Genomic DNA, 12,644 nt, shown 5'->3' on the forward strand with positions numbered 1-12,644 from the left:
TGATAACTAGATTGCTGTTCTCCATCGCCATGTGAAGCTGGAGCAAGAAAATTATTGTATATTACATCAGCAAAGAATAGCATTGGACATAAAGAAGCAGTTCTACAGTTAAGGGACTGAATCATGAAACCTAATGACCTATGAAAAATAAGTGGCTGGACTAGATGATCACCAAAATTCCTTGGGCTCTAATGTTCTTTCCCAAGTTCTTAGTTTAGGACCAAAGGAATTTTATGAAGTCACCATTCCTTTAAAACCCTCGCTCTTCAAATATCTTCACATTCCAGCTCCACCTTCTTTCAAAATCGAGTAGTTGAGGTTTTTTGTCATATTTGTTACTCAAACAGCTTCTTTTACGTGGCCCCTCCATCCTTGTGACCTCTCTCAACTTTGCTCTCCTTTAGCTTACATAATTGGAAACTGTCACTAACTTATGTGATGTTCAAGAAATCATTTCCCCCTTCTAAGCCTCAGTTTTTTCCTTTTGTGTATAGAAAGTTATGGGGTTGATAATCTCTAATAGCCCAGGATCCTATGAAAAGAGAATTAAGATATAATTTAAACACTCAAAATATGAGTAGATAAGGAATCACATGTATGATCCTATCTCCCAGAGGTTTATTTTTTCTTAATTTTAAAAGAAATCTCTTGAAAATGTGGGGAAAGACTATTATCTAAAGAAATGAACATTTGCTGGGAGAATTTCAGATGCAGTGGCAGCATAATTGGAAGATTTTTGTGGACAGACCCACATAATGCAACCTTTAGCCCAAGTATAAGGCTGGTACCTGCTATCAACATTGAATTCAAGCCTAGTTGGATGCGAAACAAACCCAATATTCCTTACTCCCATTCCCTGGGGGACAGAAGATGTTCTAGCCTAAGAGGCAAAGATTCGGGGGTCTTTCCATTATAGTTCAATCACTCAAAGTCCCTAGGGCTATGGGGAGGCAAAAATGTGAACTGAACTGACACAGGGTAAATGAGAAACAGACACGAGGTTTGGAAAAAAAAAGCAGACATTTTTCTTGACAGAGATTTAGCTTGAGTTGGAGACACTATGTGAGAAAGCATTGCCAAAGGAGAAAAGATAACACTGCAATCAATCCTTAAACCCACTGAGCTGAGAGGATTGTAAGGTTTGTAGCTAAAAAGAACCTTAGGTACTTACTATCATTTTACATATGAAGAAATGGAATCGTCCAAGGTCACATAGGTGGTAAGTCGCAGATCTGGAAAGGGATACAGATATTTTTTGTCCCCAGTCTCTCCACCATATCCTGAGAAGGGATTGAAACTTTTCAGATTTATTACTAAAAGTTGCTACTAAAAATTACTTACAGAGAAGAAGCCCAGGGAGGAATTTTGATGTCTCCTAATGTCTCCCCAATCTTGAAAAAGCAAACTCTTTTTTTAACTTCATTGTTTAAATGTGGGTCACTGTAAATTTATTTCATTAAATGAATGAGAAAGGAAGAGTATCAGATCCTAGAAAAGCTCCCTATTATTAATTCTTCCAGTAAGACGCAACCATCTCTAAGATTTCAATACCACCCTCTCCCCCCTATATCTTTTTCAAATGTTTCCCCAAAAGGAAGCATTCATAGTCATGTCTTCCTTTTCATCACAGGAACAGGAGAATTTGGCCACATCCCGTAAAGAACAAGATAGCTAGTGTTAATAATGATATCTAGGGTATTTAGGTGGCACAGTAGATAGAGCACTGGGACATGAGTAATTTATCTCCGTCAAAAGCAGCCTCCACTTGTCCCAGTTATGACTCTCATTATGTTCACTCACCAATAAAACTTATCTGCTTCCCAATCCCTGTGAAGAAGGCTCTCTGTGAATGCCTGTAGACAAACCTCTAGTCCTACAACCTAATCTAGAAAAATCCAAAATGATCATGGCTCCCTCCCAAAGCAGACCTTCCCTTATTCCCCTTCCAAATTCATTTAACAGGTCTTTTAAGTGAGTAAAGAGAGATAATAACAAAATTTTGCTTAGAAGTCACTCCCTACCCTCATGGAATTTAGGCTTTCCTGGAGGAGAGAAGTCATTTACTCACTCCAGTAGAGTACCAACTAGGGATGAAGGAGCAAAAGCAGAGATTCTAACAAAGAAATGACTCTGGGAATGTTTGAGGAGAGAAAGCACATTTCTGGCTGGGGGAAGGTGTGTGGGTTGGGGAGAGGGAGAAGTGCCAGAGAAGTCTATAGCAATCCTGGCAGGTGAGTGGAACCTTGAAGGAAGAGAAGGATGAAGAAGGGTGGAGATGAGGGGAAGTGTACTGGAGAAGACATATGGAAATTCACAGTGGTTGGTCATGTAATACTGAGTTCAGGGAACAGCTAGTATTCCAGTCTACCTGAGACTTACTGGAAGGGGAATTGTGTGAATGAGCTGACTATATACCTCTTGGGAGGGATTCTAATGGGGATGACTGAGAGTTTCAGGCTGTGTCTGTGCATGTGTGTATCTGTCTGTGTGTCTGTGTGCATGTATGTACTGATGTTGGGGTGGGAGTGTTCTACTCAATTCAAGAAAGCTGCAATGAGTGCCTAAAATGTTCAAGTAGCATCCTGGAGTTGATACAAAGGCAAATATAGAAGTCTGGGACCTCCAGAATCTCATAATCTACTAGGGGGATGCAGTATGTATCATACTGCAGTAACAGTAATACCAAAAAAAAAGTTATAAAAGCGAAGATGAGGTAAGTTACAGTGTTCTAGGAGTCCTTGAGGAAGAGGGATTTTTAGGAAAAGGAGAACATGATCAGCTAGGGAGGTCAGCAAATGAACATTTAACAATCACTTCCTATGTGCCAACCACTTTGCTAAGTCCTGGGAATACACAAGAAGGTAAAAACACAGTCTCTGCCTTCTAGGAGCTCACACTAATTGGGGAGACAACATATAAGATATGTAAAGGGTAAATGTAAAGTAATCTTAGAAGGAAGTCACAAGTAGGAGGGGAGGGGCACTGAAAATGCCTGTTGCAGAAAGTGGGATTTGAGTTGAACAAAATAAGGCAAGTTGAGGCACAGGTAAGGATAATATTTTAACAGAAAGAAATAACTTCCTTAGCTCTGTTTAATTCCAGGCATGAGTCATATCTGATAACAAATCTTGAAGTCACTAGATGCTGAAAGGCTCAGGATCAATCTGATACAGAATTTTCACAAAACGGGGTGGAGGGGGAAGGGACTGGAAGGGGCTAAGCATTTATTAAGTTCCTATGATGTGTCAGGCATTGCACTAAGTACTTTATAAATATTTCATTTGATCTTCACAACAACCTTGGGAAGTAGGTGCTATTATTATCCCCATTTTATACTTGAGGCAATTGAGGGAGACAGGTGAAGAGACTCATAAAAGATCATACAATTAGTAATTTTAAAGGCCAGTTTCAAATTCAGGTTTTCCTGATTCCAGACTCAACACTCTATACACTGGGTCACCTAGCTGCAGGGAGATATGGAGTCTGGAAATGGAGGGTCAAGTGAAAAGAACAGTAAGAAAGTCAGTATCACTAGATCATAGATTACCTGGGAGTGGAGCATATGACAAGTGGCAAATAGGGAGGGACATTATTATTATTATTATTGTTGTTGTTGTTGTCAAGGAAAGTTTCCAAGAGGAGGAGACAGCTGAACTGAAACTTGAAGAAAAATGATGTGTGAGGTTTGTTTAGTGTGAGGGGGTTCCAGGGGCCATGTGGTGCTATTAACATCCCTCAGTGGGTGGCTGCACACTCTGGACACAAAAGTTCAGAGAGGTGGGAAGGACTTCAGTGGCTGGCTAGTCTAGCCCCATACTGTATACTTTGATTCTCTGGTTTCTCACCCTCCACCATTTATATAATCAATTCAATTCTAAACTCTTCTCTACTCTCAAGTCCCTTGCTCCTGTATCATTTTACTTTTCATTCCTTACCAACCCCCTCCTCTACACCCATCTTCTGCTACTTTTTTTTCTCCTTGCAGACTTTCAAATGGATTGGAAGGTGCTCATTTCTCAATGCTTACTACACCCCTTAAAAGTCTAGGTTATGCAATCTCAGATGTGTTCTCGTCAAAGTAAAGCAATCGCTTCATGCCTACCTGATTGATTCTCTACCCTACTCCCCTCAGTAGCTGTTTCAAATCTTCACTTCTGACGAGTAGCCTCCACCCCGCAACCCCAATCAACCCTCGTAGCTAGAGAACTTACCTCATGCCTTATTGAGAAAATAGAGACTTTTACAAGTAAAGAACCTCTTCTTGTCATTTTGCAACCCTCTGATATCAACTACCATCCTTTCCTTCTTTATTCCCAGTGTCTGATGAAGAGATATCCCTTCTCACCAAAGCCACTCTCTCTAACTGTACACTTGAGTTCATTCCTTCCTGTTTTTTTTTCAAGCAGTTTTTTTTTTCCCTTTGGACTTAGTCGAAGAAGCCATCCAGAATCAGTGGCTTCTGATTCTATTCAGACCTCACATACATCTCTTCAACAACTCCTTCCCTGCCCCACCCCCACCCCTGGCTAGAGCCTCAGATAAAAATTCTCGAATAAGAGTGATTATCGTTGTCATGGCCCTTGCCACCCAAATCTTCCTCTATTCCTGGAGTTCCAGTTTCCAAAATATCACCAGATTCTTGGCCCAGCCTATCATTTTTTTTAACATGTAGACCAGATGGTTTCTGTCCTGTACAGGATTCCCAAGTGACTGATTGACTGTAGTTGGACGCGGTCCTAAGCCAGGGCTGGAATATAAATACTCCCTTCTGAGAGGCCTGTGCCCTGCCCTTCTCTACATCTCAGCTTTAGAAACAGGCTGCTGTCACCAGGAAGGGGTGAGTAACTGTATGGGTTGACTAGCGTAAAGGGGGTCTGGGAGAGAAAGTCATTGGGAACATCCCATAGAACAAGGATGGAAATGGGGGTGTCCATGGGATGGAGAGGGGTGGGATGAGGAGGAAAGTTCTGAGGGCAACTGATGCAGGAGACATGGAAGGACCTGTAATGAGGGATCTAGAAGAGGGATCTGGAGAGGAATCTAGGGAGAATTATTTGGGAGGTCCTTTCTAAGGGAAATCTAAAAAAGAGGAGGGAGTTACTATGGCATGAACTCTAGATCCAATATCAATTTTGGTTGATCTTAGTCCTAAAGAACCTTATGGCTCTTTTAGGGTGATGTAGGGTCTTGGCCTCCTCAGAGGAGGGTTGAGTTGAGCAGACAAGGAAGAGAAGGGAGAGATGATATCCTAGAGGAAAGGGAGGTTTTCTTATTTTATAAAGCACTGTGAAATCCAGGCCATGTCCAGAGAGTGAGGGTAGAGGAACAAGCATGAGATGGTAGAAAAGAAGTTAGTTCATCCTGTTCACTCCACAGGTCCACACCTAGAGCAGCAAAATGGTGAATTGGGTGAAGAAAATGGCATCTACTTCCTCCCCTACTTCATTTCATTATTCCCTTCATTCACCACCCTCAATGAAATCCTCAGACTACTTTCTGCTATTTGTCCCGAAGAAGGAATAACTGAATGTACTGCTCATCCTTGGGGGAGCAGGGAAAAGACAATAACTCGACCAAAGAAATGAATTTCTAATAATATGCTTTCAGGCCCATGGTGGAGATCTTCTGGCCCTGTCTATTGGAAGATTGTTATATCTCTAACAATACCATACTCCTAATGTATATTCCATCTTTGGGTAAGTCTGGTCTTTATTCAATAAAAAATAGAAATCTTAGTACAGTGGAAAGACTCAAGACTCAGATGATCTGGGTTCAAATATTTTCTCCAATGTGTACTATCTGTGTGGCCTTGGACTAATTATTTAACTTCTCTGTACCTTGGTTTTCTCTACTGTAAAGAGAAGGGATTGGACTAGATGTTAGATTGAGATCTGGCTAGAATTGTCTGAAACTAGAGAGACACTGACAATTTATCAGTAGAAATATGACCAGAGAGATGGATGGATGTAACTAAGACTGGCAGATTAAGGTTTGTTATAAGACAAAAAAAAATTCCCAACAATTCATTAATTCAACAATCAGTTATTATATACTATTGTATATAGGACTTTATGCTAAAGGAAGTAGGTAATGCAAAGTTAAGATAAGATTTTTGCCCTTCCCTTAAGGGAACTTTTAGTAGAGAAAGATATACACATATCATCTAGTAGAGGGACACACGCAAAAAGCAGAAAATATAATTCAAAATTTTATTTTTTTCATGACAAATGCATTCCAGAAGTAAAAGATTCCATGTGACTTAGGGGGAAGAGGGATGAATTGACAGAAAAGATTAAATTAGGTTTCATTTAAGAGGTGACATTTCATTTAGATTTTTCAGGGTAGGTAGGTGTTTAAAGGGCAAAGGTGGGTAAGGAAGACTTTCCAGGTAAAGTGAGTAACATAAGCAAAGGCATGGAGAAAGAAAAATACAGGCACTATTTGGTTACAATAGTAAAGTTTAGTCAGAATACAGGCTTTGTGAAGGGGAAGAACACAAAATCATATGGGAAAGTTTAGTATTACAAGACCAAGTAGGATAATAGTGAGCCACTGAAGACTTTCTTATAAAAGAGATTCTTGGTCAGGTACAAGTTAGATTAAATGACCTCTGAAGTCCCTTCAAGTTTCTATCATTTGTAATTATGTGAATGGGTTTGGTAATTGATGGAAGATGACAAGGGAGGAAATCAAGAATAACTCCAAGGCATCAAACATGGGAGACTGGGTGGTGCCAGAAATACAACTAGTGAAGTCAGATAGAGGAAGAGGTTTAGGGAAGAGATGATAACCTCAGTTTGGGGACTGATATTTTGAAGTGTGTATAGAGGTCTAACACTTGGATGGTAGTTCATTAATTTGTGCAACCTAACCTGCCTTTGAATCTCAACTTCTTTATCTCTATTGTAGATAGAAGGATGGTTGACAATTTTCTGAAAAAGGATGCTAGAGTCCCTAGATGTGAGAGCCTTTGTGCCCTGGGCATACTTTTAGCAAGAATAATCAAAGTTGGATATCAAGAAGAATGTACTGACTGTTAGGATCAGAATAGGACAAAGAAATCTGAGAAACTTCTTTCCTTGTCTATTTCTAAAAGTAGGTGGAAACTTCAACATGTCTGAGCTGGTCTAGGGTGGTAGGCTCCAGAAGGATTTAATTAATGAGTAATTCTCTGAGAAATCTCAGATTTGGTATATGCTTGGCAGTTAGGATGAGACTCCGTTATTTACTCCCTGGGCAAGAACGTCCCAATTTCCTCTTGCTTGTGAATCAGAGTTAAGAAAATCATTTCATGAAAACTGATGAACATCCCCTGAAAATTGATCTACATTTTATGTTTGTTATTGCAAATATTTTTGAAGGAGAAAGAAAAAAAGAAAGAAAGAAAGAAAGAAAGAAAGAAAGAAAGAAAGAAAGAAAGAAAGAAAGAAAGAAAGAAAGGAAGGAAGGAAGGAAGGAAGGAAGGAAGGAAGGAAGGAAGGAAGGAAGGAAGGAAGGAAGGAAAAGATAGGCTGAATAGAGCTGCTTTTCAACTCCAGTTAGAGGAAGGGACAACCCTACAAACAGCTGAGGAGCTGCAGGAGTTTGGACTGTAAGATAGAGTAACAAGAGAACATTTCAGGATTGGGAATATATCTCAACTCTACACTGGCTACAATCTACTAACATTCAGGAACTAGTTCATCTCAACACTGTTCTCTTCCCTCAAATCCTTTGCCCTCTATCCTTTTACCTATATTTTCCCTGCAAAACCTCAACCTTTGATTACTCCCACCATCTGTTTTCTTTAGTATTATTCATGTGCTGCTGAACAGACCAGGAGAAAATTATGAAACTATACTGGTTGGGTTCCTTACAGATTTGTGTTAAATAATCTCAACTGGGAATTCACTGCAGGTAGCAATTCTTCTACACCTCCCTAATCAACCCACTATCTTATATATTATTGAAACTTTCCCAAACTTTTTCATCACTCCTCAAACCTCCCCTAGCCCCCACCCCACACCATCTCACCAGAGAAACCTACCTCACATTTCACTTTTAAAAAGGGGGAGCCATTCACTGAGGGCTCTCTTCTCACCTCTTCCTTATCTCATATCACTTAGATGAAGATCTCACATAACTTCCACTGTGTGCTCCTTTATCCCTGTTTCAAGTAAGAGGTGAGTCTTTTCCTTGACAAGGTTCTCTACCTGCATAAATGACCAACTCTATTTCATATTTTTCAGAATAAAGTCTCCTCTACCATTCCCACTTTTCCGCAAATCTTCAATCTCTCCTTGTATACCAGTGGCATAGTAAAACATCTCTCCCAATCTTCAAACAATGCTTATTTGATCTATCCATCCTTATTAGCTGTCACTCTATATTTTTCCTCCCTTTTGTTACTAAACTGTTAAGGGCATATAAAACCAGTATCTCCACTTCCTTCCTCTCATTCTCTTCCTAACTCCCTACAGTTTGACTGCTATCTTCATCAATCATTTGAAACTTTTTTCTCCACTTTGCAAAATCTAAAGGTCTCCTCTCAATTCTCATCCTTGACATCGGTAGCTTTAGACATGATTCATCACCTGATTCTGCTTGATACTCTCTTCTAAGTTTTTGTGACAGGACTCTCTCCTTATTCTACCCATCTGACTGATGTGCCTTATTCTTCTTAGCTACATCTTCATTCATGTCCAGGCACTAACATCCAATAACTGTAGAGGTGCCCCAAGTTTCCATTCTAGGCCCTCTTCTCCATCTCTGTTATTTTGCTTTCTGATCTTGTCAGCTCCTGTGGATTCAATTATCATCTTCATTCAAATGATCTCATATTTACTTGTCCAGTTGTAACCTCTCTCCTAAACTCCATTTTCACATCTCTGTCTATGAAACATCTAAAATTTCATGTCCCTAAGAAATCTTGAACTTGACATGTCAAAACTGAATTTATCTTTAGTCACACACCCCACTCCTCCCTTCTTCTGAATTTTTCTGTTGCTTTTGAGGCTACCATCATTCTCCCAGTCATATGTACTCACAACCTAGATATCATTATCAATTTCTCATTCTCTTTCATTCTCCTATTCAATTTTTTGGCAGCCTTCTATCATTTCTATCTTCATAATTTCTCTCATATATGTCCTCTTCTCTTCTATGGAGCTATCATCACCTTAATGCAGGCTCTTATCATTTCACATCTTGACTATTACATAGCCTTGATTTTTGTACCTTCCATAAGTCCCTCTCTACTCTAGTTCATCCTCCAATAAAATAATTGATATTCCAAAAACACAAGTCTGACATCGCTCTTGTTCAATGAAATTCAGTGATTCCCTTATCACTTAGAGGATCAAATAGAATATCTTCTTTCTTTCAAAGTTCTTCATAACCTGGCCCTTATCTACCTTTCCACTCTTTTTTTAAAGCAATTGGGGTTAAGTAACTTGCTCAAGGTTACATGGCCAGGTGTTTCTGGGTGGGTGCTAAGTGTCTGAGCCCGGATTTGATACCCAGGTCATCCTGACAATGGGCCGGTGCTATTACTTGCTGTGCTACCTGGCCACCCCGACCTTTCCACTCGTATTACACCTTATGCCCCTCCAATATTCTGTGATCCAGTGAAACTGTCCTCTTTGCCACTCCAAACTCAGGATACTTCATTACTACACTTTTCATTGACTGTTCCCCATTCTTGGAATGGTCTCCTTCTTCACCTTCAAATCTGTGCTTCCCTCCAAGTCTGAGTTATAATCTCACCTGCAAGATACCTTTCCTGATTATATTTAAGCCTAGTATCTTCCCTTTGAGATTTTCTCAATAAACCCATATATGTTTATTAAATGTCTAGTATGTGTTAACCACTATGCTAAACACTGGGGATACAAAAAGAGGTAATATAGAGTCCCTGCCTCCAAGGAGTTTAAAATCTAACGAAGGAAGAAACATAAAAACAAATATATAAAAAAATCTACATATGGGATAAATAAGAAATAATAAAAAGGGAAAAAAACACTAGAATTAAGCAGGTTTAGGGAAGACTTCCTGTAGAAAATCAGATTTCAGTTTGGACTTAAAGGAAGCTAGGAAAGTCAGTAGTTGGATTGGAGGAGGGAGAGTGTTCCACGCATGGAGGGCATCCAGAAAAGACGTCTGGAGCCCAGAGGTGAAGTGTCTTGTTTATGGAACAGCCAGGAAGACAATATATGTTCCATCATTGTTTGCATGTTGTGTCTCCCATTAAGCTCTTAGCTTCCTGAGAGCAGGGACTGTTTTTGTTTGTTTGTAAATCCCTGACACTTAGATCAGTACCCAGAACATAGTAAGTACTTAATAAACACTTGTTGATTTTATTCTGTTAGTGGATTGAAATTTTCCTTCAAGCAGAAACTGAGTAAGGAGCTCCAAGAGGCTGTTGACAATATTGAATATTATTGAATAGTGCAGAGGAGGTGCCAAACTTTCAAAGTGGGGTGGAAGCAGATTTGGGAGGGAGAAGAAAAGCCTCTCAGTCATTTTAAATCTTGGGATAAGAGCAAGGAACTATATAAGCTTCACTAGTAAAGTTGGCAGAGGAAAACCTCCCAGGATTTAACCTTTTGGAACAGAAATAGTAGCTTCCTGTCTTCTAGAGAGAGGCCTGTAAATTTAGCTCACTGTTTTATGCATTCCTTTTTATGTAGAAGGAATGAATGAAGTCATGAGTTTGTAATCTTGAAATCTTTATCTATCAGAGGTAAGCTGAACCACTGAAGTCTGGTGAGAGAAGTACCTAATTTTTGCTCATGTTAAGAGAGTTAGATTTGGGGGGGGGGTAATGAATATTCTCCAAATTTATCTAAGACTTTTTCTACTCTTTCTTAATTTAACTATTCCCAGAAAGAAACAAGAAAAAGCATTATGTTCTATCCTTTCTGCTCCCAATGTTGTTGTTTTGAAAACAAAAAAGAGATGATTTTGTGGATTAAAAGTAAATTAGGCATGATTATTTCCATATGGACTTCAAAATTGTGACAGGAATAATTTATTTTTAATTCTGTTTATATGTTGAAATATTTTAATAGTATTTCCCTGGATGCATTACTTTCCCTCCCTTTCCCTCTTTGTTAAAGTGAGAATTAGGGGGAATTTAATATGCCAGTATTCCCTTATATAAGAGGAAGGCGCTCCACCTTTCTTCTTTTCTTTTCATATCCTGAGCACACACTATGATAAAGATGGAGGTTGTAGAGTGTATGAACTTTGTTAAACCTGTGATACTGAGGGTCTGTCAGTCAATTAATATTTATTAAAGCTTTCTAGGTTCCTGTTGCTGTACTAAGCACTGGGGATACATAGCAGTCAAAGAGTCTTTTCTCTCAAGGACTTCACATTGTAATGGAAGAGGAAACACATAAATACCTAGGAATATACAAGATAGATACTGAGTAGATAGAAGGCAATCTCAGATGAGAAGGCACTAACAGCTCTTGGGGACAGGGGTGGGAGGGATGGAGGTTGAAGTGGAGACCAGGAAATGCTTCGTCCCAAAGATAGAGTATGGGTTGAGTCCTGATAGCCAGGAATTCTAATAGGTAAAGGGGAAGAGAGAGAATATTTCAGGAACCAGGTATAGACAGTCCAAACACACAGAGACTGAAGATAATATGCTATACTGTTCAGTGTATGTAGATAATAGAATCTATGGAGGGTAAAAATGTATAATAAGACTAGAAAGGTAGAAAGGAGTCAGGTTGTAAAGAGTTTTAGAACTTAAATAGATCTATACTTATATCTCGTCATTCAGGTGAAAGGGAATCATTGGAGTTTATGGAGTAGGTGGTCATAGGTCAGACCTATGCTGAAAATCATTTTGGCAGCGTGGTAGAAGATGACTGGGAGTGGAAATAGACTTATGGCATGGAGTTCAATTTTTAAGGCAAGAGATCAGGAACCTGAACTGTATTGGTAGCTATTTGAGTGGGGAGCAGAAGACTCTGAGAAGTTAGAAATGATAATACTTGGCAACAGAGAGTATATATGGGTTGAGTAAGAGTGAGGATTTAAGGATGATTCTGATATTGGGGTGTCTTCAACAATAGTAGAAACATTTGGAGGAATGGAAAATTTTGGAGAGGTGTGAAAATATGCTCTGTTTTGGATAAGCTGAGTTTGAATCGCATATAGGACATCTAATTGTAAATATCAAAAAGGTAGCTGGTGATACCCAATGCAGCTAAGTAGAGAGAATTGGGTTAGGTAGATAGATAAAAGAATCATTTGGATAGAGATGATAAACAAATCTATGAGAATTGATCAGATTACTAAATGAAATGGTATGGAAGTGGAAGAAAAGAGGGCCAAGGACGGTTTGGGGGACACCCGAAGTCAGTATGTATGACCTAGATGAAAAAAAACTCAGCAAAAATGGAAAGATTATTTTGACAAGTAGGAGGATAATCATGGGATAGCAGAGTCACAAAAACCTAAATATTGAAAATATTTTAAGGTTGAGTATTGAGAAAAGGCATTAGTTCTTTCAATTAAGAGGTCACTGGTAATTTTGAAGAGAGCTATTTCATTTAAATATTGAGATCAGAAATCAGATTAAAAGTTGAGAGAGACAGAGAGAGAAGAAGAAGAAGAAGAAGAAGAAGAAGAAGAAGAAGAAGAAGAAGAAG

General features: G+C 39.1%; 1 protein-coding gene across 4 annotated transcripts in view; it reads left to right on the forward strand.

The window, feature by feature from the left end:
• LOC138177725 (olfactory receptor 51G2-like) overlaps positions 1–12,644 on the forward strand; it is a 41,251-nt gene that overhangs the window by 10,308 nt on the left and 18,299 nt on the right. For 3 of the 4 annotated variants that reach the window (XM_069108934.1, XM_069108932.1, XM_069108933.1), the window contains 2 exons: positions 4,698–4,837; positions 5,608–5,696. The gene's annotated coding sequence lies outside the window, so the exon portion shown is untranslated. Of the gene's footprint in view, positions 1–4,697; positions 4,838–5,376; positions 5,697–12,644 lie in introns of all 4 variants that reach the window. The other variant, XM_069108935.1, reaches the window with a different exon arrangement.

The sequence above is a fragment of the Petaurus breviceps genome, unplaced genomic scaffold (genome assembly GCF_028583685.1).
Source record: "Petaurus breviceps papuanus isolate PSGF00001 unplaced genomic scaffold, PetGlider_PUasm1.0 90444, whole genome shotgun sequence".
Lineage (NCBI taxonomy): Eukaryota > Metazoa > Chordata > Mammalia > Diprotodontia > Petauridae > Petaurus > Petaurus breviceps.